This window comes from Schistocerca cancellata, unplaced genomic scaffold, assembly GCF_023864275.1.
Source record: "Schistocerca cancellata isolate TAMUIC-IGC-003103 unplaced genomic scaffold, iqSchCanc2.1 HiC_scaffold_134, whole genome shotgun sequence".
Lineage (NCBI taxonomy): Eukaryota > Metazoa > Arthropoda > Insecta > Orthoptera > Acrididae > Schistocerca > Schistocerca cancellata.
In genome coordinates, this window is record NW_026046181.1 from 1 (window position 1) to 26,493 (window position 26,493).

Genomic DNA, 26,493 nt, shown 5'->3' on the forward strand with positions numbered 1-26,493 from the left:
AGGTACTTACATCATCGCTACCTATCAGTATTACCTTACACTATTCAAGTTCCTTTGGGGGGAAACAAATACAGAAATATACAGAAAAAAAAACAGTAAAACACATTTTATTAGTGGCAGACTCTCTGTTCTTTGCTCCTTGTGTCTAATAGTTGCTTACACGCCCACTTACCGCCATCTTAAACACTCAAAATTGCACAGTAGTTCTCCCCTTGACCGACAGGCGCGCTACTGCTCACTCGGCCTAGCCCCCCCACAGACGAAAGTAGCACAACCTCATTTAGCAAATACCGGCACACCCCATTAAGACTCATCGTTAGATTTGTTATTTTGTGGGCCGCTGGTTAGTACTAGACACCAAGAAAACTGCCAACTGCATTTACATTAACTTAACAAACCATACACTTGTCAGCAAAAGCTGTTTGACGTACTGAGCAGTAGAACGCTAGTTTTACTCGAATCATGCCGTGAAATTGATTAATGTCGATGGGTGAAATATTCGTGTAACTGATTAGGCCACCCTGGAAACACAATGAAATGAGATTTACAAATCCTCTCATGTGGCTGGGTTAAGTTGTTTGAAATGAGTTTACCTTGCAGGAAAGTACAACTAGAATTCAGTCAGTAAATTGCTTCATAGCGCTGGGAACACATGCTGCAGTCTTAAATATACAAGATACACACTTATTCCACATTGCGCCAAACAACTTGCAGAAAAATGTATGTTTTGGGCTCCTCTGCCGTTTATGTTCTTGCCCCGAGAACAATCATAGAAAACCCGCCCTGCTGTCTCGTTGGCCCCAGCTAATATATTGCCTGACAAAAATGAAAATATCTGAATGTGTGCTAAATAGTATCTCGAGTGCCAACCATTCATAACAGATCCAAACAATAAGACATTTTCTATGGGTCCATTTGTGCTATGGTAGGCAGCAAATGTTGCTCACCTTGCATATAGAACAGTCCATATTCTCAAATGAAGAGACACAAAGAATGAGCCATCACAAGCCAACTACTTCTGCTCTCAAAAAATGCACCACTCCTGCTACAGTTCTCACCTACACTTGCTCTACCACTGTGTTATTCATTGCATTCCTTGGTTTATATTCACAGATACAATCACAAAATTTACCCCACAAGCATTTGTTCCCTCTCTTCAGTATTCCACATGCAATACATTCTCATAGCACACTGGACCATCATTAAGCTCACCATCCCATTTAAACTATCACACTGTATTATCTGTCACATTTGAACAGTAAATCCACAGTTCAAGGAATACACCAAGAAATGCACTAATTAACACTGTTCAAAATGTGAATACCATGGCTGCAGCCAACCAAATTCTACTGCACAATCACTGCATGAAGGAGATTTACCACCAGTAGCCTTTAGATGAAACATGTAAGCTACATAAAGGTTCAACAAAACCTCAACACCAGGGACTGCATTAGCTACCATACAAATAGCTACAAGCACTTACCTTTCTTTCAATCCACTCTGCTCTGCACACTACAGCACATGTATGTATTCTCAAAATGAGGCAAAGCCTTGCACAACATTACAGTTCTTCCTGTTCCATGTAACACACACCACATAGGATACTGTATTCAATGTGAGTGCCCTTACTAGGCACTGTGCAGCCTAACACATCAATCATCTCAAGTCAACAAACTCATTGCCCAATATTATCAACAGCAGTTCCATTGGTCATAAGTTCTAATTATCAAGGTGTACACACAGCAGTGTCCAAAAAGGATCAAACATCCATATAATGATCAGGACACAAACACAAATTATAACACTGGCAGTGCTGTGAAAATGAATCAAGTACAACACTGGCCTCCCACACACTCACCAACTCTCACTGTACTGCCCTAGTCTCCTCCATAAATTCTGACAGAAGTTTTGTCAAATCCTACATTTATCAGTAACCACTGCATGTATGTACCACTAGTATGCTATGGAGCAAGAATTGCCACTGGACAGAACCACATTTCAACTGTCCACATTGGCATCTTTATTCACACATAGCAGTTGCACAACATCTTACACTGAGGAGAATGTTTCTCACCAGCTGTCAAAGACATGTACACAATTCATCTGTGAACACAGCCTAGTCTGTGTACATGGTCCCTAACAACCACCAGCCAAACACTTCCACAAGTGCTGAATGTGTTCACAGATAAACACAGCTTGAAGCATTGTTTCCATGAGACTTACACCCCCTGAGGAGCTGCCAAAAATTGCCACAGAGTCGGTATTTCACGTCTCTCTGGCGGGGTATTGGTAAAAGTTTTCAACTAGCAATAATCGCACCTCAGTTATACTTCATTGGTTACGATATTGCCACTGCGCAAAGATTAACTACCTTGCGCCTGGCACTGCTATTTATTACCTGACGTTCGTTCCAAGCACCTACAGGTACTTACATCATCGCTACCTATCAGTATTACCTTACACTATTCAGAGTTCCTTTGGGGGAAACAAATACAGAAATATACAGAAAAAAAAACAGTAAAACACATTTTATTAGTGGCAGACTCTCTGTTCTTTGCTCCTTGTGTCTAATAGTTGCTTACACGCCCACTTACCGCCATCTTAAACACTCAAAATTGCACAGTAGTTCTCCCCTTGACCGACAGGCGCGCTACTGCTCACTCGCCTAGCCCCCCCACAGACGAAAGTAGCACAACCTCATTTAGCAAATACCGGCACACCCATAAGACTCATCGTTAGATTTTGTTATTTTGTGGCCGCTGGTTAGTACTAGACACCAAGAAAACTGCCAACTGCATTTACATTAACTTAACAAACCATACACTTGTCAGCAAAAGCTGTTTGACGTACTGAGCAGTAGAACGCTAGTTTTACTCGAATCATGCCGTGAAATTGATTAATGTCGATGGGTGAAATATTCGTGTAACTGATTAGGCACCCTGGAAACACAATGAAATGAGATTTACAAATCCTCTCATGTGGCTGGGTTAAGTTGTTGAAATGAGTTTACCTTGCAGGAAAGTACAACTAGAATTCAGTCAGTAAATTGCTTCATAGCGCTGGGAACACATGCTGCAGTCTTAAATATACAAGATACACACTTATTCCACATTGCGCCAAACAACTTGCAGAAAAATGTATGTTTTGGGCTCCTCTGCCGTTTATGTTCTTGCCCCAGAACAATCATAGAAAACCCGCCTGCTGTCTCGTTGGCCCCAGCTAATATATTGCCTGACAAAAATGAAAATATCTGAATGTGTGCTAAATAGTATCTCGAGTGCCAACCATTCATAACAGATCCAAACAATAAGACATTTTTCTATGGGTCCATTTGTGCTATGGTAGGCAGCAAATGTTGCTCACCTTGCATATAGGAACAGTCATATTCTCAAATGAAGAGACACAAAGAATGAGCCATCACAAGCCAACTACTTCTGCTCTCAAAAAATGCACCACTCCTGCTACAGTTCTCACCTACACTTGCTCTACCACTGTGTTATTCATTGCATTCCTTGGTTTATATTCACAGATACAATCACAAAATTTACCCCACAAGCATTTGTTCCCTCTCTTCAGTATTCCACATGCAATACATTCTCATAGCACACTGGACCATCATTAAGCTCACCATCCCATTTAAACTATCACACTGTATTATCTGTCACATTTGAACAGTAAATCCACAGTTCAAGGAATACACCAAGAAATGCACTAATAACACTGTTCAAAATGTGAATACCATGGCTGCAGCCAACCAAATTCTACTGCACAATCACTGCATGAAGGAGATTTACCACCAGTAGCCTTTAGATGAAACATGTAAGCTACATAAAGGTTCAACAAAACCTCAACACCAGGGACTGCATTAGCTACCATACAAATAGCTACAAGCACTTACCTTTCTTTCAATCACTCTGCTCTGCACACTACAGCACATGTATGTATTCTCAAAATGAGGCAAAGCCTTGCACAACATTACAGTTCTTCCTGTTCCATGTAACACACACCACATAGGATACTGTATTCAATGTGAGTGCCCTTACTAGGCACTGTGCAGCCTAACACATCAATCATCTCAAGTCAACAAACTCATTGCCCAATATTATCAACAGCAGTTCCATGGTCATAAGTTCTAATTATCAAGGTGTACACACAGCAGTGTCCAAAAAGGATCAAACATCCATATAATGATCAGGACACAAACACAAATTATAACACTGGCAGTGCTGTGAAAATGAATCAAGTACAACACTGGCCTCCCACACACTCACCAACTCTCACTGTACTGCCCTAGTCTCCTCCATTAAATTCTGACAGAAGTTTTGTCAAATCCTACATTTATCAGTAACCACTGCATGTATGTACCACTAGTATGCTATGGAGCAAGAATTGCCACTGGACAGAACCACATTTCAACTGTCCACATTGGCATCTTTATTCACACATAGCAGTTGCACAACATCTTACACTGAGGAGAATGTTTCTCACCAGCTGTCAAAGACATGTACACAATTCATCTGTGAACACAGCCTAGTCTGTGTACATGGTCCCTAACAACCACCAGCCAAACACTTCCACAAGTGCTGAATGTGTTCACAGATAAACACAGCTTGAAGCATTGTTTCCATGAGACTTACACCCCCTGAGGAGCTGCCAAAAATTGCCACAGAGTCGGTATTTCACGTCTCTCTGGCGGGGTATTGGTAAAAGTTTTCAACTAGCAATAATCGCACCTCAGTTATACTTCATTGGTTACGATATTGCCACTGCGCAAAGATTAACTACCTTGCGCCTGGCACTGCTATTTATACCTGACGTTCGTTCCAAGCACCTACAGGTACTTACATCATCGCTACCTATCAGTATTACCTTACACTATTCAAGTTCCTTTGGGGGAAACAAATACAGAAATATACAGAAAAAAAAACAGTAAAACACATTTTATTAGTGGCAGACTCTCTGTTCTTTGCTCCTTGTGTCTAATAGTTGCTTACACGCCCACTTACCGCCATCTTAAACACTCAAAATTGCACAGTAGTTCTCCCCTTGACCGACAGGCGCGCTACTGCTCACTCGCCTAGCCCCCCCACAGACGAAAGTAGCACAACCTCATTTAGCAAATACCGGCACACCCATTAAGACTCATCGTTAGATTTTGTTATTTTGTGGCCGCTGGTTAGTACTAGACACCAAGAAAACTGCCAACTGCATTTACATTAACTTAACAAACCATACACTTGTCAGCAAAAGCTGTTTGACGTACTGAGCAGTAGAACGCTAGTTTTACTCGAATCATGCCGTGAAATTGATTAATGTCGATGGGTGAAATATTCGTGTAACTGATTAGGCACCCTGGAAACACAATGAAATGAGATTTACAAATCCTCTCATGTGGCTGGGTTAAGTTGTTGAAATGAGTTTACCTTGCAGGAAAGTACAACTAGAATTCAGTCAGTAAATTGCTTCATAGCGCTGGGAACACATGCTGCAGTCTTAAATATACAAGATACACACTTATTCCACATTGCGCCAAACAACTTGCAGAAAAATGTATGTTTTGGGCTCCTCTGCCGTTTATGTTCTTGCCCCAGAACAATCATAGAAAACCCGCCTGCTGTCTCGTTGGCCCCAGCTAATATATTGCCTGACAAAAATGAAAATATCTGAATGTGTGCTAAATAGTATCTCGAGTGCCAACCATTCATAACAGATCCAAACAATAAGACATTTTCTATGGGTCCATTTGTGCTATGGTAGGCAGCAAATGTTGCTCACCTTGCATATAGGAACAGTCATATTCTCAAATGAAGAGACACAAAGAATGAGCCATCACAAGCCAACTACTTCTGCTCTCAAAAAATGCACCACTCCTGCTACAGTTCTCACCTACACTTGCTCTACCACTGTGTTATTCATTGCATTCCTTGGTTTATATTCACAGATACAATCACAAAATTTACCCCACAAGCATTTGTTCCCTCTCTTCAGTATTCCACATGCAATACATTCTCATAGCACACTGGACCATCATTAAGCTCACCATCCCATTTAAACTATCACACTGTATTATCTGTCACATTTGAACAGTAAATCCACAGTTCAAGGAATACACCAAGAAATGCACTAATAACACTGTTCAAAATGTGAATACCATGGCTGCAGCCAACCAAATTCTACTGCACAATCACTGCATGAAGGAGATTTACCACCAGTAGCCTTTAGATGAAACATGTAAGCTACATAAAGGTTCAACAAAACCTCAACACCAGGGACTGCATTAGCTACCATACAAATAGCTACAAGCACTTACCTTTCTTTCAATCACTCTGCTCTGCACACTACAGCACATGTATGTATTCTCAAAATGAGGCAAAGCCTTGCACAACATTACAGTTCTTCCTGTTCCATGTAACACACACCACATAGGATACTGTATTCAATGTGAGTGCCCTTACTAGGCACTGTGCAGCCTAACACATCAATCATCTCAAGTCAACAAACTCATTGCCCAATATTATCAACAGCAGTTCCATGGTCATAAGTTCTAATTATCAAGGTGTACACACAGCAGTGTCCAAAAAGGATCAAACATCCATATAATGATCAGGACACAAACACAAATTATAACACTGGCAGTGCTGTGAAAATGAATCAAGTACAACACTGGCCTCCCACACACTCACCAACTCTCACTGTACTGCCCTAGTCTCCTCCATTAAATTCTGACAGAAGTTTTGTCAAATCCTACATTTATCAGTAACCACTGCATGTATGTACCACTAGTATGCTATGGAGCAAGAATTGCCACTGGACAGAACCACATTTCAACTGTCCACATTGGCATCTTTATTCACACATAGCAGTTGCACAACATCTTACACTGAGGAGAATGTTTCTCACCAGCTGTCAAAGACATGTACACAATTCATCTGTGAACACAGCCTAGTCTGTGTACATGGTCCCTAACAACCACCAGCCAAACACTTCCACAAGTGCTGAATGTGTTCACAGATAAACACAGCTTGAAGCATTGTTTCCATGAGACTTACACCCCCTGAGGAGCTGCCAAAAATTGCCACAGAGTCGGTATTTCACGTCTCTCTGGCGGGGTATTGGTAAAAGTTTTCAACTAGCAATAATCGCACCTCAGTTATACTTCATTGGTTACGATATTGCCACTGCGCAAAGATTAACTACCTTGCGCCTGGCACTGCTATTTATACCTGACGTTCGTTCCAAGCACCTACAGGTACTTACATCATCGCTACCTATCAGTATTACCTTACACTATTCAAGTTCCTTTGGGGGAAACAAATACAGAAATATACAGAAAAAAAAACAGTAAAACACATTTTATTAGTGGCAGACTCTCTGTTCTTTGCTCCTTGTGTCTAATAGTTGCTTACACGCCCACTTACCGCCATCTTAAACACTCAAAATTGCACAGTAGTTCTCCCCTTGACCGACAGGCGCGCTACTGCTCACTCGCCTAGCCCCCCCACAGACGAAAGTAGCACAACCTCATTTAGCAAATACCGGCACACCCATTAAGACTCATCGTTAGATTTTGTTATTTTGTGGCCGCTGGTTAGTACTAGACACCAAGAAAACTGCCAACTGCATTTACATTAACTTAACAAACCATACACTTGTCAGCAAAAGCTGTTTGACGTACTGAGCAGTAGAACGCTAGTTTTACTCGAATCATGCCGTGAAATTGATTAATGTCGATGGGTGAAATATTCGTGTAACTGATTAGGCACCCTGGAAACACAATGAAATGAGATTTACAAATCCTCTCATGTGGCTGGGTTAAGTTGTTGAAATGAGTTTACCTTGCAGGAAAGTACAACTAGAATTCAGTCAGTAAATTGCTTCATAGCGCTGGGAACACATGCTGCAGTCTTAAATATACAAGATACACACTTATTCCACATTGCGCCAAACAACTTGCAGAAAAATGTATGTTTTGGGCTCCTCTGCCGTTTATGTTCTTGCCCCAGAACAATCATAGAAAACCCGCCTGCTGTCTCGTTGGCCCCAGCTAATATATTGCCTGACAAAAATGAAAATATCTGAATGTGTGCTAAATAGTATCTCGAGTGCCAACCATTCATAACAGATCCAAACAATAAGACATTTTCTATGGGTCCATTTGTGCTATGGTAGGCAGCAAATGTTGCTCACCTTGCATATAGGAACAGTCATATTCTCAAATGAAGAGACACAAAGAATGAGCCATCACAAGCCAACTACTTCTGCTCTCAAAAAATGCACCACTCCTGCTACAGTTCTCACCTACACTTGCTCTACCACTGTGTTATTCATTGCATTCCTTGGTTTATATTCACAGATACAATCACAAAATTTACCCCACAAGCATTTGTTCCCTCTCTTCAGTATTCCACATGCAATACATTCTCATAGCACACTGGACCATCATTAAGCTCACCATCCCATTTAAACTATCACACTGTATTATCTGTCACATTTGAACAGTAAATCCACAGTTCAAGGAATACACCAAGAAATGCACTAATAACACTGTTCAAAATGTGAATACCATGGCTGCAGCCAACCAAATTCTACTGCACAATCACTGCATGAAGGAGATTTACCACCAGTAGCCTTTAGATGAAACATGTAAGCTACATAAAGGTTCAACAAAACCTCAACACCAGGGACTGCATTAGCTACCATACAAATAGCTACAAGCACTTACCTTTCTTTCAATCACTCTGCTCTGCACACTACAGCACATGTATGTATTCTCAAAATGAGGCAAAGCCTTGCACAACATTACAGTTCTTCCTGTTCCATGTAACACACACCACATAGGATACTGTATTCAATGTGAGTGCCCTTACTAGGCACTGTGCAGCCTAACACATCAATCATCTCAAGTCAACAAACTCATTGCCCAATATTATCAACAGCAGTTCCATGGTCATAAGTTCTAATTATCAAGGTGTACACACAGCAGTGTCCAAAAAGGATCAAACATCCATATAATGATCAGGACACAAACACAAATTATAACACTGGCAGTGCTGTGAAAATGAATCAAGTACAACACTGGCCTCCCACACACTCACCAACTCTCACTGTACTGCCCTAGTCTCCTCCATTAAATTCTGACAGAAGTTTTGTCAAATCCTACATTTATCAGTAACCACTGCATGTATGTACCACTAGTATGCTATGGAGCAAGAATTGCCACTGGACAGAACCACATTTCAACTGTCCACATTGGCATCTTTATTCACACATAGCAGTTGCACAACATCTTACACTGAGGAGAATGTTTCTCACCAGCTGTCAAAGACATGTACACAATTCATCTGTGAACACAGCCTAGTCTGTGTACATGGTCCCTAACAACCACCAGCCAAACACTTCCACAAGTGCTGAATGTGTTCACAGATAAACACAGCTTGAAGCATTGTTTCCATGAGACTTACACCCCCTGAGGAGCTGCCAAAAATTGCCACAGAGTCGGTATTTCACGTCTCTCTGGCGGGGTATTGGTAAAAGTTTTCAACTAGCAATAATCGCACCTCAGTTATACTTCATTGGTTACGATATTGCCACTGCGCAAAGATTAACTACCTTGCGCCTGGCACTGCTATTTATACCTGACGTTCGTTCCAAGCACCTACAGGTACTTACATCATCGCTACCTATCAGTATTACCTTACACTATTCAAGTTCCTTTGGGGGAAACAAATACAGAAATATACAGAAAAAAAAACAGTAAAACACATTTTATTAGTGGCAGACTCTCTGTTCTTTGCTCCTTGTGTCTAATAGTTGCTTACACGCCCACTTACCGCCATCTTAAACACTCAAAATTGCACAGTAGTTCTCCCCTTGACCGACAGGCGCGCTACTGCTCACTCGCCTAGCCCCCCCACAGACGAAAGTAGCACAACCTCATTTAGCAAATACCGGCACACCCATTAAGACTCATCGTTAGATTTTGTTATTTTGTGGCCGCTGGTTAGTACTAGACACCAAGAAAACTGCCAACTGCATTTACATTAACTTAACAAACCATACACTTGTCAGCAAAAGCTGTTTGACGTACTGAGCAGTAGAACGCTAGTTTTACTCGAATCATGCCGTGAAATTGATTAATGTCGATGGGTGAAATATTCGTGTAACTGATTAGGCACCCTGGAAACACAATGAAATGAGATTTACAAATCCTCTCATGTGGCTGGGTTAAGTTGTTGAAATGAGTTTACCTTGCAGGAAAGTACAACTAGAATTCAGTCAGTAAATTGCTTCATAGCGCTGGGAACACATGCTGCAGTCTTAAATATACAAGATACACACTTATTCCACATTGCGCCAAACAACTTGCAGAAAAATGTATGTTTTGGGCTCCTCTGCCGTTTATGTTCTTGCCCCAGAACAATCATAGAAAACCCGCCTGCTGTCTCGTTGGCCCCAGCTAATATATTGCCTGACAAAAATGAAAATATCTGAATGTGTGCTAAATAGTATCTCGAGTGCCAACCATTCATAACAGATCCAAACAATAAGACATTTTCTATGGGTCCATTTGTGCTATGGTAGGCAGCAAATGTTGCTCACCTTGCATATAGGAACAGTCATATTCTCAAATGAAGAGACACAAAGAATGAGCCATCACAAGCCAACTACTTCTGCTCTCAAAAAATGCACCACTCCTGCTACAGTTCTCACCTACACTTGCTCTACCACTGTGTTATTCATTGCATTCCTTGGTTTATATTCACAGATACAATCACAAAATTTACCCCACAAGCATTTGTTCCCTCTCTTCAGTATTCCACATGCAATACATTCTCATAGCACACTGGACCATCATTAAGCTCACCATCCCATTTAAACTATCACACTGTATTATCTGTCACATTTGAACAGTAAATCCACAGTTCAAGGAATACACCAAGAAATGCACTAATAACACTGTTCAAAATGTGAATACCATGGCTGCAGCCAACCAAATTCTACTGCACAATCACTGCATGAAGGAGATTTACCACCAGTAGCCTTTAGATGAAACATGTAAGCTACATAAAGGTTCAACAAAACCTCAACACCAGGGACTGCATTAGCTACCATACAAATAGCTACAAGCACTTACCTTTCTTTCAATCACTCTGCTCTGCACACTACAGCACATGTATGTATTCTCAAAATGAGGCAAAGCCTTGCACAACATTACAGTTCTTCCTGTTCCATGTAACACACACCACATAGGATACTGTATTCAATGTGAGTGCCCTTACTAGGCACTGTGCAGCCTAACACATCAATCATCTCAAGTCAACAAACTCATTGCCCAATATTATCAACAGCAGTTCCATGGTCATAAGTTCTAATTATCAAGGTGTACACACAGCAGTGTCCAAAAAGGATCAAACATCCATATAATGATCAGGACACAAACACAAATTATAACACTGGCAGTGCTGTGAAAATGAATCAAGTACAACACTGGCCTCCCACACACTCACCAACTCTCACTGTACTGCCCTAGTCTCCTCCATTAAATTCTGACAGAAGTTTTGTCAAATCCTACATTTATCAGTAACCACTGCATGTATGTACCACTAGTATGCTATGGAGCAAGAATTGCCACTGGACAGAACCACATTTCAACTGTCCACATTGGCATCTTTATTCACACATAGCAGTTGCACAACATCTTACACTGAGGAGAATGTTTCTCACCAGCTGTCAAAGACATGTACACAATTCATCTGTGAACACAGCCTAGTCTGTGTACATGGTCCCTAACAACCACCAGCCAAACACTTCCACAAGTGCTGAATGTGTTCACAGATAAACACAGCTTGAAGCATTGTTTCCATGAGACTTACACCCCCTGAGGAGCTGCCAAAAATTGCCACAGAGTCGGTATTTCACGTCTCTCTGGCGGGGTATTGGTAAAAGTTTTCAACTAGCAATAATCGCACCTCAGTTATACTTCATTGGTTACGATATTGCCACTGCGCAAAGATTAACTACCTTGCGCCTGGCACTGCTATTTATACCTGACGTTCGTTCCAAGCACCTACAGGTACTTACATCATCGCTACCTATCAGTATTACCTTACACTATTCAAGTTCCTTTGGGGGAAACAAATACAGAAATATACAGAAAAAAAAACAGTAAAACACATTTTATTAGTGGCAGACTCTCTGTTCTTTGCTCCTTGTGTCTAATAGTTGCTTACACGCCCACTTACCGCCATCTTAAACACTCAAAATTGCACAGTAGTTCTCCCCTTGACCGACAGGCGCGCTACTGCTCACTCGCCTAGCCCCCCCACAGACGAAAGTAGCACAACCTCATTTAGCAAATACCGGCACACCCATTAAGACTCATCGTTAGATTTTGTTATTTTGTGGCCGCTGGTTAGTACTAGACACCAAGAAAACTGCCAACTGCATTTACATTAACTTAACAAACCATACACTTGTCAGCAAAAGCTGTTTGACGTACTGAGCAGTAGAACGCTAGTTTTACTCGAATCATGCCGTGAAATTGATTAATGTCGATGGGTGAAATATTCGTGTAACTGATTAGGCACCCTGGAAACACAATGAAATGAGATTTACAAATCCTCTCATGTGGCTGGGTTAAGTTGTTGAAATGAGTTTACCTTGCAGGAAAGTACAACTAGAATTCAGTCAGTAAATTGCTTCATAGCGCTGGGAACACATGCTGCAGTCTTAAATATACAAGATACACACTTATTCCACATTGCGCCAAACAACTTGCAGAAAAATGTATGTTTTGGGCTCCTCTGCCGTTTATGTTCTTGCCCCAGAACAATCATAGAAAACCCGCCTGCTGTCTCGTTGGCCCCAGCTAATATATTGCCTGACAAAAATGAAAATATCTGAATGTGTGCTAAATAGTATCTCGAGTGCCAACCATTCATAACAGATCCAAACAATAAGACATTTTCTATGGGTCCATTTGTGCTATGGTAGGCAGCAAATGTTGCTCACCTTGCATATAGGAACAGTCATATTCTCAAATGAAGAGACACAAAGAATGAGCCATCACAAGCCAACTACTTCTGCTCTCAAAAAATGCACCACTCCTGCTACAGTTCTCACCTACACTTGCTCTACCACTGTGTTATTCATTGCATTCCTTGGTTTATATTCACAGATACAATCACAAAATTTACCCCACAAGCATTTGTTCCCTCTCTTCAGTATTCCACATGCAATACATTCTCATAGCACACTGGACCATCATTAAGCTCACCATCCCATTTAAACTATCACACTGTATTATCTGTCACATTTGAACAGTAAATCCACAGTTCAAGGAATACACCAAGAAATGCACTAATAACACTGTTCAAAATGTGAATACCATGGCTGCAGCCAACCAAATTCTACTGCACAATCACTGCATGAAGGAGATTTACCACCAGTAGCCTTTAGATGAAACATGTAAGCTACATAAAGGTTCAACAAAACCTCAACACCAGGGACTGCATTAGCTACCATACAAATAGCTACAAGCACTTACCTTTCTTTCAATCACTCTGCTCTGCACACTACAGCACATGTATGTATTCTCAAAATGAGGCAAAGCCTTGCACAACATTACAGTTCTTCCTGTTCCACGTAACACACACCACATAGGATACTGTATTCAATGTGAGTGCCCTTACTAGGCACTGTGCAGCCTAACACATCAATCATCTCAAGTCAACAAACTCATTGCCCAATATTATCAACAGCAGTTCCATGGTCATAAGTTCTAATTATCAAGGTGTACACACAGCAGTGTCCAAAAAGGATCAAACATCCATATAATGATCAGGACACAAACACAAATTATAACACTGGCAGTGCTGTGAAAATGAATCAAGTACAACACTGGCCTCCCACACACTCACCAACTCTCACTGTACTGCCCTAGTCTCCTCCATTAAATTCTGACAGAAGTTTTGTCAAATCCTACATTTATCAGTAACCACTGCATGTATGTACCACTAGTATGCTATGGAGCAAGAATTGCCACTGGACAGAACCACATTTCAACTGTCCACATTGGCATCTTTATTCACACATAGCAGTTGCACAACATCTTACACTGAGGAGAATGTTTCTCACCAGCTGTCAAAGACATGTACACAATTCATCTGTGAACACAGCCTAGTCTGTGTACATGGTCCCTAACAACCACCAGCCAAACACTTCCACAAGTGCTGAATGTGTTCACAGATAAACACAGCTTGAAGCATTGTTTCCATGAGACTTACACCCCCTGAGGAGCTGCCAAAAATTGCCACAGAGTCGGTATTTCACGTCTCTCTGGCGGGGTATTGGTAAAAGTTTTCAACTAGCAATAATCGCACCTCAGTTATACTTCATTGGTTACGATATTGCCACTGCGCAAAGATTAACTACCTTGCGCCTGGCACTGCTATTTATACCTGACGTTCGTTCCAAGCACCTACAGGTACTTACATCATCGCTACCTATCAGTATTACCTTACACTATTCAAGTTCCTTTGGGGGAAACAAATACAGAAATATACAGAAAAAAAAACAGTAAAACACATTTTATTAGTGGCAGACTCTCTGTTCTTTGCTCCTTGTGTCTAATAGTTGCTTACACGCCCACTTACCGCCATCTTAAACACTCAAAATTGCACAGTAGTTCTCCCCTTGACCGACAGGCGCGCTACTGCTCACTCGCCTAGCCCCCCCACAGACGAAAGTAGCACAACCTCATTTAGCAAATACCGGCACACCCATTAAGACTCATCGTTAGATTTTGTTATTTTGTGGCCGCTGGTTAGTACTAGACACCAAGAAAACTGCCAACTGCATTTACATTAACTTAACAAACCATACACTTGTCAGCAAAAGCTGTTTGACGTACTGAGCAGTAGAACGCTAGTTTTACTCGAATCATGCCGTGAAATTGATTAATGTCGATGGGTGAAATATTCGTGTAACTGATTAGGCACCCTGGAAACACAATGAAATGAGATTTACAAATCCTCTCATGTGGCTGGGTTAAGTTGTTGAAATGAGTTTACCTTGCAGGAAAGTACAACTAGAATTCAGTCAGTAAATTGCTTCATAGCGCTGGGAACACATGCTGCAGTCTTAAATATACAAGATACACACTTATTCCACATTGCGCCAAACAACTTGCAGAAAAATGTATGTTTTGGGCTCCTCTGCCGTTTATGTTCTTGCCCCAGAACAATCATAGAAAACCCGCCTGCTGTCTCGTTGGCCCCAGCTAATATATTGCCTGACAAAAATGAAAATATCTGAATGTGTGCTAAATAGTATCTCGAGTGCCAACCATTCATAACAGATCCAAACAATAAGACATTTTCTATGGGTCCATTTGTGCTATGGTAGGCAGCAAATGTTGCTCACCTTGCATATAGGAACAGTCATATTCTCAAATGAAGAGACACAAAGAATGAGCCATCACAAGCCAACTACTTCTGCTCTCAAAAAATGCACCACTCCTGCTACAGTTCTCACCTACACTTGCTCTACCACTGTGTTATTCATTGCATTCCTTGGTTTATATTCACAGATACAATCACAAAATTTACCCCACAAGCATTTGTTCCCTCTCTTCAGTATTCCACATGCAATACATTCTCATAGCACACTGGACCATCATTAAGCTCACCATCCCATTTAAACTATCACACTGTATTATCTGTCACATTTGAACAGTAAATCCACAGTTCAAGGAATACACCAAGAAATGCACTAATAACACTGTTCAAAATGTGAATACCATGGCTGCAGCCAACCAAATTCTACTGCACAATCACTGCATGAAGGAGATTTACCACCAGTAGCCTTTAGATGAAACATGTAAGCTACATAAAGGTTCAACAAAACCTCAACACCAGGGACTGCATTAGCTACCATACAAATAGCTACAAGCACTTACCTTTCTTTCAATCACTCTGCTCTGCACACTACAGCACATGTATGTATTCTCAAAATGAGGCAAAGCCTTGCACAACATTACAGTTCTTCCTGTTCCATGTAACACACACCACATAGGATACTGTATTCAATGTGAGTGCCCTTACTAGGCACTGTGCAGCCTAACACATCAATCATCTCAAGTCAACAAACTCATTGCCCAATATTATCAACAGCAGTTCCATGGTCATAAGTTCTAATTATCAAGGTGTACACACAGCAGTGTCCAAAAAGGATCAAACATCCATATAATGATCAGGACACAAACACAAATTATAACACTGGCAGTGCTGTGAAAATGAATCAAGTACAACACTGGCCTCCCACACACTCACCAACTCTCACTGTACTGCCCTAGTCTCCTCCATTAAATTCTGACAGAAGTTTTGTCAAATCCTACATTTATCAGTAACCACTGCATGTATGTACCACTAGTATGCTATGGAGCAAGAATTGCCACTGGACAGAACCACATTTCAACTGTCCACATTGGCATCTTTATTCACACATAGCAGTTGCACAACATCTTACACTGAGGAGAATGTTTCTCACCAGCTGTCAAAGACATGTACACAATTCATCTGTGAACACAGCCTAGTCTGTGTACATGGTCCCTAACAACCACCAGCCAAACACTTCCACAAGTGCTGAATGTGTTCACAGATAAACACAGCTTGAAGCATTGTTTCCATGAGACTTACACCCCCTGAGGAGCTGCCAAAAATTGCCACAGAGTCGGTATTTCACGTCTCTCTGGCGGGGTATTGGTAAAAGTTTTCAACTAGCAATAATCGCACCTCAGTTATACTTCATTGGTTACGATATTGCCACTGCGCAAAGATTAACTACCTTGCGCCTGGCACTGCTATTTATACCTGACGTTCGTTCCAAGCACCTACAGGTACTTACATCATCGCTACCTATCAGTATTACCTTACACTATTCAAGTTCCTTTGGGGGAAACAAATACAGAAATATACAGAAAAAAAAACAGTAAAACACATTTTATTAGTGGCAGACTCTCTGTTCTTTGCTCCTTGTGTCTAATAGTTGCTTACACGCCCACTTACCGCCATCTTAAACACTCAAAATTGCACAGTAGTTCTCCCCTTGACCGACAGGCGCGCTACTGCTCACTCGCCTAGCCCCCCCACAGACGAAAGTAGCACAACCTCATTTAGCAAATACCGGCACACCCATTAAGACTCATCGTTAGATTTTGTTATTTTGTGGCCGCTGGTTAGTACTAGACACCAAGAAAACTGCCAACTGCATTTACATTAACTTAACAAACCATACACTTGTCAGCAAAAGCTGTTTGACGTACTGAGCAGTAGAACGCTAGTTTTACTCGAATCATGCCGTGAAATTGATTAATGTCGATGGGTGAAATATTCGTGTAACTGATTAGGCACCCTGGAAACACAATGAAATGAGATTTACAAATCCTCTCATGTGGCTGGGTTAAGTTGTTGAAATGAGTTTACCTTGCAGGAAAGTACAACTAGAATTCAGTCAGTAAATTGCTTCATAGCGCTGGGAACACATGCTGCAGTCTTAAATATACAAGATACACACTTATTCCACATTGCGCCAAACAACTTGCAGAAAAATGTATGTTTTGGGCTCCTCTGCCGTTTATGTTCTTGCCCCAGAACAATCATAGAAAACCCGCCTGCTGTCTCGTTGGCCCCAGCTAATATATTGCCTGACAAAAATGAAAATATCTGAATGTGTGCTAAATAGTATCTCGAGTGCCAACCATTCATAACAGATCCAAACAATAAGACATTTTCTATGGGTCCATTTGTGCTATGGTAGGCAGCAAATGTTGCTCACCTTGCATATAGGAACAGTCATATTCTCAAATGAAGAGACACAAAGAATGAGCCATCACAAGCCAACTACTTCTGCTCTCAAAAAATGCACCACTCCTGCTACAGTTCTCACCTACACTTGCTCTACCACTGTGTTATTCATTGCATTCCTTGGTTTATATTCACAGATACAATCACAAAATTTACCCCACAAGCATTTGTTCCCTCTCTTCAGTATTCCACATGCAATACATTCTCATAGCACACTGGACCATCATTAAGCTCACCATCCCATTTAAACTATCACACTGTATTATCTGTCACATTTGAACAGTAAATCCACAGTTCAAGGAATACACCAAGAAATGCACTAATAACACTGTTCAAAATGTGAATACCATGGCTGCAGCCAACCAAATTCTACTGCACAATCACTGCATGAAGGAGATTTACCACCAGTAGCCTTTAGATGAAACATGTAAGCTACATAAAGGTTCAACAAAACCTCAACACCAGGGACTGCATTAGCTACCATACAAATAGCTACAAGCACTTACCTTTCTTTCAATCACTCTGCTCTGCACACTACAGCACATGTATGTATTCTCAAAATGAGGCAAAGCCTTGCACAACATTACAGTTCTTCCTGTTCCATGTAACACACACCACATAGGATACTGTATTCAATGTGAGTGCCCTTACTAGGCACTGTGCAGCCTAACACATCAATCATCTCAAGTCAACAAACTCATTGCCCAATATTATCAACAGCAGTTCCATGGTCATAAGTTCTAATTATCAAGGTGTACACACAGCAGTGTCCAAAAAGGATCAAACATCCATATAATGATCAGGACACAAACACAAATTATAACACTGGCAGTGCTGTGAAAATGAATCAAGTACAACACTGGCCTCCCACACACTCACCAACTCTCACTGTACTGCCCTAGTCTCCTCCATTAAATTCTGACAGAAGTTTTGTCAAATCCTACATTTATCAGTAACCACTGCATGTATGTACCACTAGTATGCTATGGAGCAAGAATTGCCACTGGACAGAACCACATTTCAACTGTCCACATTGGCATCTTTATTCACACATAGCAGTTGCACAACATCTTACACTGAGGAGAATGTTTCTCACCAGCTGTCAAAGACATGTACACAATTCATCTGTGAACACAGCCTAGTCTGTGTACATGGTCCCTAACAACCACCAGCCAAACACTTCCACAAGTGCTGAATGTGTTCACAGATAAACACAGCTTGAAGCATTGTTTCCATGAGACTTACACCCCCTGAGGAGCTGCCAAAAATTGCCACAGAGTCGGTATTTCACGTCTCTCTGGCGGGGTATTGGTAAAAGTTTTCAACTAGCAATAATCGCACCTCAGTTATACTTCATTGGTTACGATATTGCCACTGCGCAAAGATTAACTACCTTGCGCCTGGCACTGCTATTTATACCTGACGTTCGTTCCAAGCACCTACAGGTACTTACATCATCGCTACCTATCAGTATTACCTTACACTATTCAAGTTCCTTTGGGGGAAACAAATACAGAAATATACAGAAAAAAAAACAGTAAAACACATTTTATTAGTGGCAGACTCTCTGTTCTTTGCTCCTTGTGTCTAATAGTTGCTTACACGCCCACTTACCGCCATCTTAAACACTCAAAATTGCACAGTAGTTCTCCCCTTGACCGACAGGCGCGCTACTGCTCACTCGCCTAGCCCCCCCACAGACGAAAGTAGCACAACCTCATTTAGCAAATACCGGCACACCCATTAAGACTCATCGTTAGATTTTGTTATTTTGTGGCCGCTGGTTAGTACTAGACACCAAGAAAACTGCCAACTGCATTTACATTAACTTAACAAACCATACACTTGTCAGCAAAAGCTGTTTGACGTACTGAGCAGTAGAACGCTAGTTTTACTCGAATCATGCCGTGAAATTGATTAATGTCGATGGGTGAAATATTCGTGTAACTGATTAGGCACCCTGGAAACACAATGAAATGAGATTTACAAATCCTCTCATGTGGCTGGGTTAAGTTGTTGAAATGAGTTTACCTTGCAGGAAAGTACAACTAGAATTCAGTCAGTAAATTGCTTCATAGCGCTGGGAACACATGCTGCAGTCTTAAATATACAAGATACACACTTATTCCACATTGCGCCAAACAACTTGCAGAAAAATGTATGTTTTGGGCTCCTCTGCCGTTTATGTTCTTGCCCCAGAACAATCATAGAAAACCCGCCTGCTGTCTCGTTGGCCCCAGCTAATATATTGCCTGACAAAAATGAAAATATCTGAATGTGTGCTAAATAGTATCTCGAGTGCCAACCATTCATAACAGATCCAAACAATAAGACATTTTCTATGGGTCCATTTGTGCTATGGTAGGCAGCAAATGTTGCTCACCTTGCATATAGGAACAGTCATATTCTCAAATGAAGAGACACAAAGAATGAGCCATCACAAGCCAACTACTTCTGCTCTCAAAAAATGCACCACTCCTGCTACAGTTCTCACCTACACTTGCTCTACCACTGTGTTATTCATTGCATTCCTTGGTTTATATTCACAGATACAATCACAAAATTTACCCCACAAGCATTTGTTCCCTCTCTTCAGTATTCCACATGCAATACATTCTCATAGCACACTGGACCATCATTAAGCTCACCATCCCATTTAAACTATCACACTGTATTATCTGTCACATTTGAACAGTAAATCCACAGTTCAAGGAATACACCAAGAAATGCACTAATAACACTGTTCAAAATGTGAATACCATGGCTGCAGCCAACCAAATTCTACTGCACAATCACTGCATGAAGGAGATTTACCACCAGTAGCCTTTAGATGAAACATGTAAGCTACATAAAGGTTCAACAAAACCTCAACACCAGGGACTGCATTAGCTACCATACAAATAGCTACAAGCACTTACCTTTCTTTCAATCACTCTGCTCTGCACACTACAGCACATGTATGTATTCTCAAAATGAGGCAAAGCCTTGCACAACATTACAGTTCTTCCTGTTCCATGTAACACACACCACATAGGATACTGTATTCAATGTGAGTGCCCTTACTAGGCACTGTGCAGCCTAACACATCAATCATCTCAAGTCAACAAACTCATTGCCCAATATTATCAACAGCAGTTCCATGGTCATAAGTTCTAATTATCAAGGTGTACACACAGCAGTGTCCAAAAAGGATCAAACATCCATATAATGATCAGGACACAAACACAAATTATAACACTGGCAGTGCTGTGAAAATGAATCAAGTACAACACTGGCCTCCCACACACTCACCAACTCTCACTGTACTGCCCTAGTCTCCTCCATTAAATTCTGACAGAAGTTTTGTCAAATCCTACATTTATCAGTAACCACTGCATGTATGTACCACTAGTATGCTATGGAGCAAGAATTGCCACTGGACAGAACCACATTTCAACTGTCCACATTGGCATCTTTATTCACACATAGCAGTTGCACAACATCTTACACTGAGGAGAATGTTTCTCACCAGCTGTCAAAGACATGTACACAATTCATCTGTGAACACAGCCTAGTCTGTGTACATGGTCCCTAACAACCACCAGCCAAACACTTCCACAAGTGCTGAATGTGTTCACAGATAAACACAGCTTGAAGCATTGTTTCCATGAGACTTACACCCCCTGAGGAGCTGCCAAAAATTGCCACAGAGTCGGTATTTCACGTCTCTCTGGCGGGGTATTGGTAAAAGTTTTCAACTAGCAATAATCGCACCTCAGTTATACTTCATTGGTTACGATATTGCCACTGCGCAAAGATTAACTACCTTGCGCCTGGCACTGCTATTTATACCTGACGTTCGTTCCAAGCACCTACAGGTACTTACATCATCGCTACCTATCAGTATTACCTTACACTATTCAAGTTCCTTTGGGGGAAACAAATACAGAAATATACAGAAAAAAAAACAGTAAAACACATTTTATTAGTGGCAGACTCTCTGTTCTTTGCTCCTTGTGTCTAATAGTTGCTTACACGCCCACTTACCGCCATCTTAAACACTCAAAATTGCACAGTAGTTCTCCCCTTGACCGACAGGCGCGCTACTGCTCACTCGCCTAGCCCCCCCACAGACGAAAGTAGCACAACCTCATTTAGCAAATACCGGCACACCCATTAAGACTCATCGTTAGATTTTGTTATTTTGTGGCCGCTGGTTAGTACTAGACACCAAGAAAACTGCCAACTGCATTTACATTAACTTAACAAACCATACACTTGTCAGCAAAAGCTGTTTGACGTACTGAGCAGTAGAACGCTAGTTTTACTCGAATCATGCCGTGAAATTGATTAATGTCGATGGGTGAAATATTCGTGTAACTGATTAGGCACCCTGGAAACACAATGAAATGAGATTTACAAATCCTCTCATGTGGCTGGGTTAAGTTGTTGAAATGAGTTTACCTTGCAGGAAAGTACAACTAGAATTCAGTCAGTAAATTGCTTCATAGCGCTGGGAACACATGCTGCAGTCTTAAATATACAAGATACACACTTATTCCACATTGCGCCAAACAACTTGCAGAAAAATGTATGTTTTGGGCTCCTCTGCCGTTTATGTTCTTGCCCCAGAACAATCATAGAAAACCCGCCTGCTGTCTCGTTGGCCCCAGCTAATATATTGCCTGACAAAAATGAAAATATCTGAATGTGTGCTAAATAGTATCTCGAGTGCCAACCATTCATAACAGATCCAAACAATAAGACATTTTCTATGGGTCCATTTGTGCTATGGTAGGCAGCAAATGTTGCTCACCTTGCATATAGGAACAGTCATATTCTCAAATGAAGAGACACAAAGAATGAGCCATCACAAGCCAACTACTTCTGCTCTCAAAAAATGCACCACTCCTGCTACAGTTCTCACCTACACTTGCTCTACCACTGTGTTATTCATTGCATTCCTTGGTTTATATTCACAGATACAATCACAAAATTTACCCCACAAGCATTTGTTCCCTCTCTTCAGTATTCCACATGCAATACATTCTCATAGCACACTGGACCATCATTAAGCTCACCATCCCATTTAAACTATCACACTGTATTATCTGTCACATTTGAACAGTAAATCCACAGTTCAAGGAATACACCAAGAAATGCACTAATAACACTGTTCAAAATGTGAATACCATGGCTGCAGCCAACCAAATTCTACTGCACAATCACTGCATGAAGGAGATTTACCACCAGTAGCCTTTAGATGAAACATGTAAGCTACATAAAGGTTCAACAAAACCTCAACACCAGGGACTGCATTAGCTACCATACAAATAGCTACAAGCACTTACCTTTCTTTCAATCACTCTGCTCTGCACACTACAGCACATGTATGTATTCTCAAAATGAGGCAAAGCCTTGCACAACATTACAGTTCTTCCTGTTCCATGTAACACACACCACATAGGATACTGTATTCAATGTGAGTGCCCTTACTAGGCACTGTGCAGCCTAACACATCAATCATCTCAAGTCAACAAACTCATTGCCCAATATTATCAACAGCAGTTCCATGGTCATAAGTTCTAATTATCAAGGTGTACACACAGCAGTGTCCAAAAAGGATCAAACATCCATATAATGATCAGGACACAAACACAAATTATAACACTGGCAGTGCTGTGAAAATGAATCAAGTACAACACTGGCCTCCCACACACTCACCAACTCTCACTGTACTGCCCTAGTCTCCTCCATTAAATTCTGACAGAAGTTTTGTCAAATCCTACATTTATCAGTAACCACTGCATGTATGTACCACTAGTATGCTATGGAGCAAGAATTGCCACTGGACAGAACCACATTTCAACTGTCCACATTGGCATCTTTATTCACACATAGCAGTTGCACAACATCTTACACTGAGGAGAATGTTTCTCACCAGCTGTCAAAGACATGTACACAATTCATCTGTGAACACAGCCTAGTCTGTGTACATGGTCCCTAACAACCACCAGCCAAACACTTCCACAAGTGCTGAATGTGTTCACAGATAAACACAGCTTGAAGCATTGTTTCCATGAGACTTACACCCCCTGAGGAGCTGCCAAAAATTGCCACAGAGTCGGTATTTCACGTCTCTCTGGCGGGGTATTGGTAAAAGTTTTCAACTAGCAATAATCGCACCTCAGTTATACTTCATTGGTTACGATATTGCCACTGCGCAAAGATTAACTACCTTGCGCCTGGCACTGCTATTTATACCTGACGTTCGTTCCAAGCACCTACAGGTACTTACATCATCGCTACCTATCAGTATTACCTTACACTATTCAAGTTCCTTTGGGGGAAACAAATACAGAAATATACAGAAAAAAAAACAGTAAAACACATTTTATTAGTGGCAGACTCTCTGTTCTTTGCTCCTTGTGTCTAATAGTTGCTTACACGCCCACTTACCGCCATCTTAAACACTCAAAATTGCACAGTAGTTCTCCCCTTGACCGACAGGCGCGCTACTGCTCACTCGCCTAGCCCCCCCACAGACGAAAGTAGCACAACCTCATTTAGCAAATACCGGCACACCCATTAAGACTCATCGTTAGATTTTGTTATTTTGTGGCCGCTGGTTAGTACTAGACACCAAGAAAACTGCCAACTGCATTTACATTAACTTAACAAACCATACACTTGTCAGCAAAAGCTGTTTGACGTACTGAGCAGTAGAACGCTAGTTTTACTCGAATCATGCCGTGAAATTGATTAATGTCGATGGGTGAAATATTCGTGTAACTGATTAGGCACCCTGGAAACACAATGAAATGAGATTTACAAATCCTCTCATGTGGCTGGGTTAAGTTGTTGAAATGAGTTTACCTTGCAGGAAAGTACAACTAGAATTCAGTCAGTAAATTGCTTCATAGCGCTGGGAACACATGCTGCAGTCTTAAATATACAAGATACACACTTATTCCACATTGCGCCAAACAACTTGCAGAAAAATGTATGTTTTGGGCTCCTCTGCCGTTTATGTTCTTGCCCCAGAACAATCATAGAAAACCCGCCTGCTGTCTCGTTGGCCCCAGCTAATATATTGCCTGACAAAAATGAAAATATCTGAATGTGTGCTAAATAGTATCTCGAGTGCCAACCATTCATAACAGATCCAAACAATAAGACATTTTCTATGGGTCCATTTGTGCTATGGTAGGCAGCAAATGTTGCTCACCTTGCATATAGGAACAGTCATATTCTCAAATGAAGAGACACAAAGAATGAGCCATCACAAGCCAACTACTTCTGCTCTCAAAAAATGCACCACTCCTGCTACAGTTCTCACCTACACTTGCTCTACCACTGTGTTATTCATTGCATTCCTTGGTTTATATTCACAGATACAATCACAAAATTTACCCCACAAGCATTTGTTCCCTCTCTTCAGTATTCCACATGCAATACATTCTCATAGCACACTGGACCATCATTAAGCTCACCATCCCATTTAAACTATCACACTGTATTATCTGTCACATTTGAACAGTAAATCCACAGTTCAAGGAATACACCAAGAAATGCACTAATAACACTGTTCAAAATGTGAATACCATGGCTGCAGCCAACCAAATTCTACTGCACAATCACTGCATGAAGGAGATTTACCACCAGTAGCCTTTAGATGAAACATGTAAGCTACATAAAGGTTCAACAAAACCTCAACACCAGGGACTGCATTAGCTACCATACAAATAGCTACAAGCACTTACCTTTCTTTCAATCACTCTGCTCTGCACACTACAGCACATGTATGTATTCTCAAAATGAGGCAAAGCCTTGCACAACATTACAGTTCTTCCTGTTCCATGTAACACACACCACATAGGATACTGTATTCAATGTGAGTGCCCTTACTAGGCACTGTGCAGCCTAACACATCAATCATCTCAAGTCAACAAACTCATTGCCCAATATTATCAACAGCAGTTCCATGGTCATAAGTTCTAATTATCAAGGTGTACACACAGCAGTGTCCAAAAAGGATCAAACATCCATATAATGATCAGGACACAAACACAAATTATAACACTGGCAGTGCTGTGAAAATGAATCAAGTACAACACTGGCCTCCCACACACTCACCAACTCTCACTGTACTGCCCTAGTCTCCTCCATTAAATTCTGACAGAAGTTTTGTCAAATCCTACATTTATCAGTAACCACTGCATGTATGTACCACTAGTATGCTATGGAGCAAGAATTGCCACTGGACAGAACCACATTTCAACTGTCCACATTGGCATCTTTATTCACACATAGCAGTTGCACAACATCTTACACTGAGGAGAATGTTTCTCACCAGCTGTCAAAGACATGTACACAATTCATCTGTGAACACAGCCTAGTCTGTGTACATGGTCCCTAACAACCACCAGCCAAACACTTCCACAAGTGCTGAATGTGTTCACAGATAAACACAGCTTGAAGCATTGTTTCCATGAGACTTACACCCCCTGAGGAGCTGCCAAAAATTGCCACAGAGTCGGTATTTCACGTCTCTCTGGCGGGGTATTGGTAAAAGTTTTCAACTAGCAATAATCGCACCTCAGTTATACTTCATTGGTTACGATATTGCCACTGCGCAAAGATTAACTAC

The 26,493-nt window shown here is 41.2% G+C and overlaps 11 non-coding genes across 11 annotated transcripts; all 11 read right to left on the minus strand.

The window, feature by feature from the left end:
• Window positions 1-2,224: 2,224 nt before the first annotated feature.
• On the minus strand, window positions 2,225-2,364 carry LOC126112108 (U4 spliceosomal RNA). The gene has a single exon (XR_007524317.1). It is a non-coding gene; the product is annotated as a U4 spliceosomal RNA (small nuclear RNA).
• Window positions 2,365-4,638: 2,274 nt separating this feature from the next.
• LOC126112115 (U4 spliceosomal RNA) lies at window positions 4,639-4,778 on the minus strand. The gene has a single exon (XR_007524324.1). It is a non-coding gene; the product is annotated as a U4 spliceosomal RNA (small nuclear RNA).
• Window positions 4,779-7,050: 2,272 nt separating this feature from the next.
• Window positions 7,051-7,190, minus strand: LOC126112116 (U4 spliceosomal RNA). Its single transcript, XR_007524325.1, has one exon. It is a non-coding gene; the product is annotated as a U4 spliceosomal RNA (small nuclear RNA).
• Window positions 7,191-9,462: 2,272 nt separating this feature from the next.
• LOC126112117 (U4 spliceosomal RNA) lies at window positions 9,463-9,602 on the minus strand. Its single transcript, XR_007524326.1, has one exon. It is a non-coding gene; the product is annotated as a U4 spliceosomal RNA (small nuclear RNA).
• Window positions 9,603-11,874: 2,272 nt separating this feature from the next.
• Window positions 11,875-12,014, minus strand: LOC126112119 (U4 spliceosomal RNA). Its single transcript, XR_007524327.1, has one exon. It is a non-coding gene; the product is annotated as a U4 spliceosomal RNA (small nuclear RNA).
• Window positions 12,015-14,286: 2,272 nt separating this feature from the next.
• LOC126112109 (U4 spliceosomal RNA) lies at window positions 14,287-14,426 on the minus strand. Its single transcript, XR_007524318.1, has one exon. It is a non-coding gene; the product is annotated as a U4 spliceosomal RNA (small nuclear RNA).
• Window positions 14,427-16,698: 2,272 nt separating this feature from the next.
• Window positions 16,699-16,838, minus strand: LOC126112110 (U4 spliceosomal RNA). Its single transcript, XR_007524319.1, has one exon. It is a non-coding gene; the product is annotated as a U4 spliceosomal RNA (small nuclear RNA).
• A 2,272-nt stretch (window positions 16,839-19,110) lies between these two features.
• On the minus strand, window positions 19,111-19,250 carry LOC126112111 (U4 spliceosomal RNA). Its single transcript, XR_007524320.1, has one exon. It is a non-coding gene; the product is annotated as a U4 spliceosomal RNA (small nuclear RNA).
• A 2,272-nt stretch (window positions 19,251-21,522) lies between these two features.
• Window positions 21,523-21,662, minus strand: LOC126112112 (U4 spliceosomal RNA). The gene has a single exon (XR_007524321.1). It is a non-coding gene; the product is annotated as a U4 spliceosomal RNA (small nuclear RNA).
• A 2,272-nt stretch (window positions 21,663-23,934) lies between these two features.
• Window positions 23,935-24,074, minus strand: LOC126112113 (U4 spliceosomal RNA). Its single transcript, XR_007524322.1, has one exon. It is a non-coding gene; the product is annotated as a U4 spliceosomal RNA (small nuclear RNA).
• A 2,272-nt stretch (window positions 24,075-26,346) lies between these two features.
• Window positions 26,347-26,486, minus strand: LOC126112114 (U4 spliceosomal RNA). The gene has a single exon (XR_007524323.1). It is a non-coding gene; the product is annotated as a U4 spliceosomal RNA (small nuclear RNA).
• Between the last annotated feature and the right edge of the window lie 7 nt (window positions 26,487-26,493).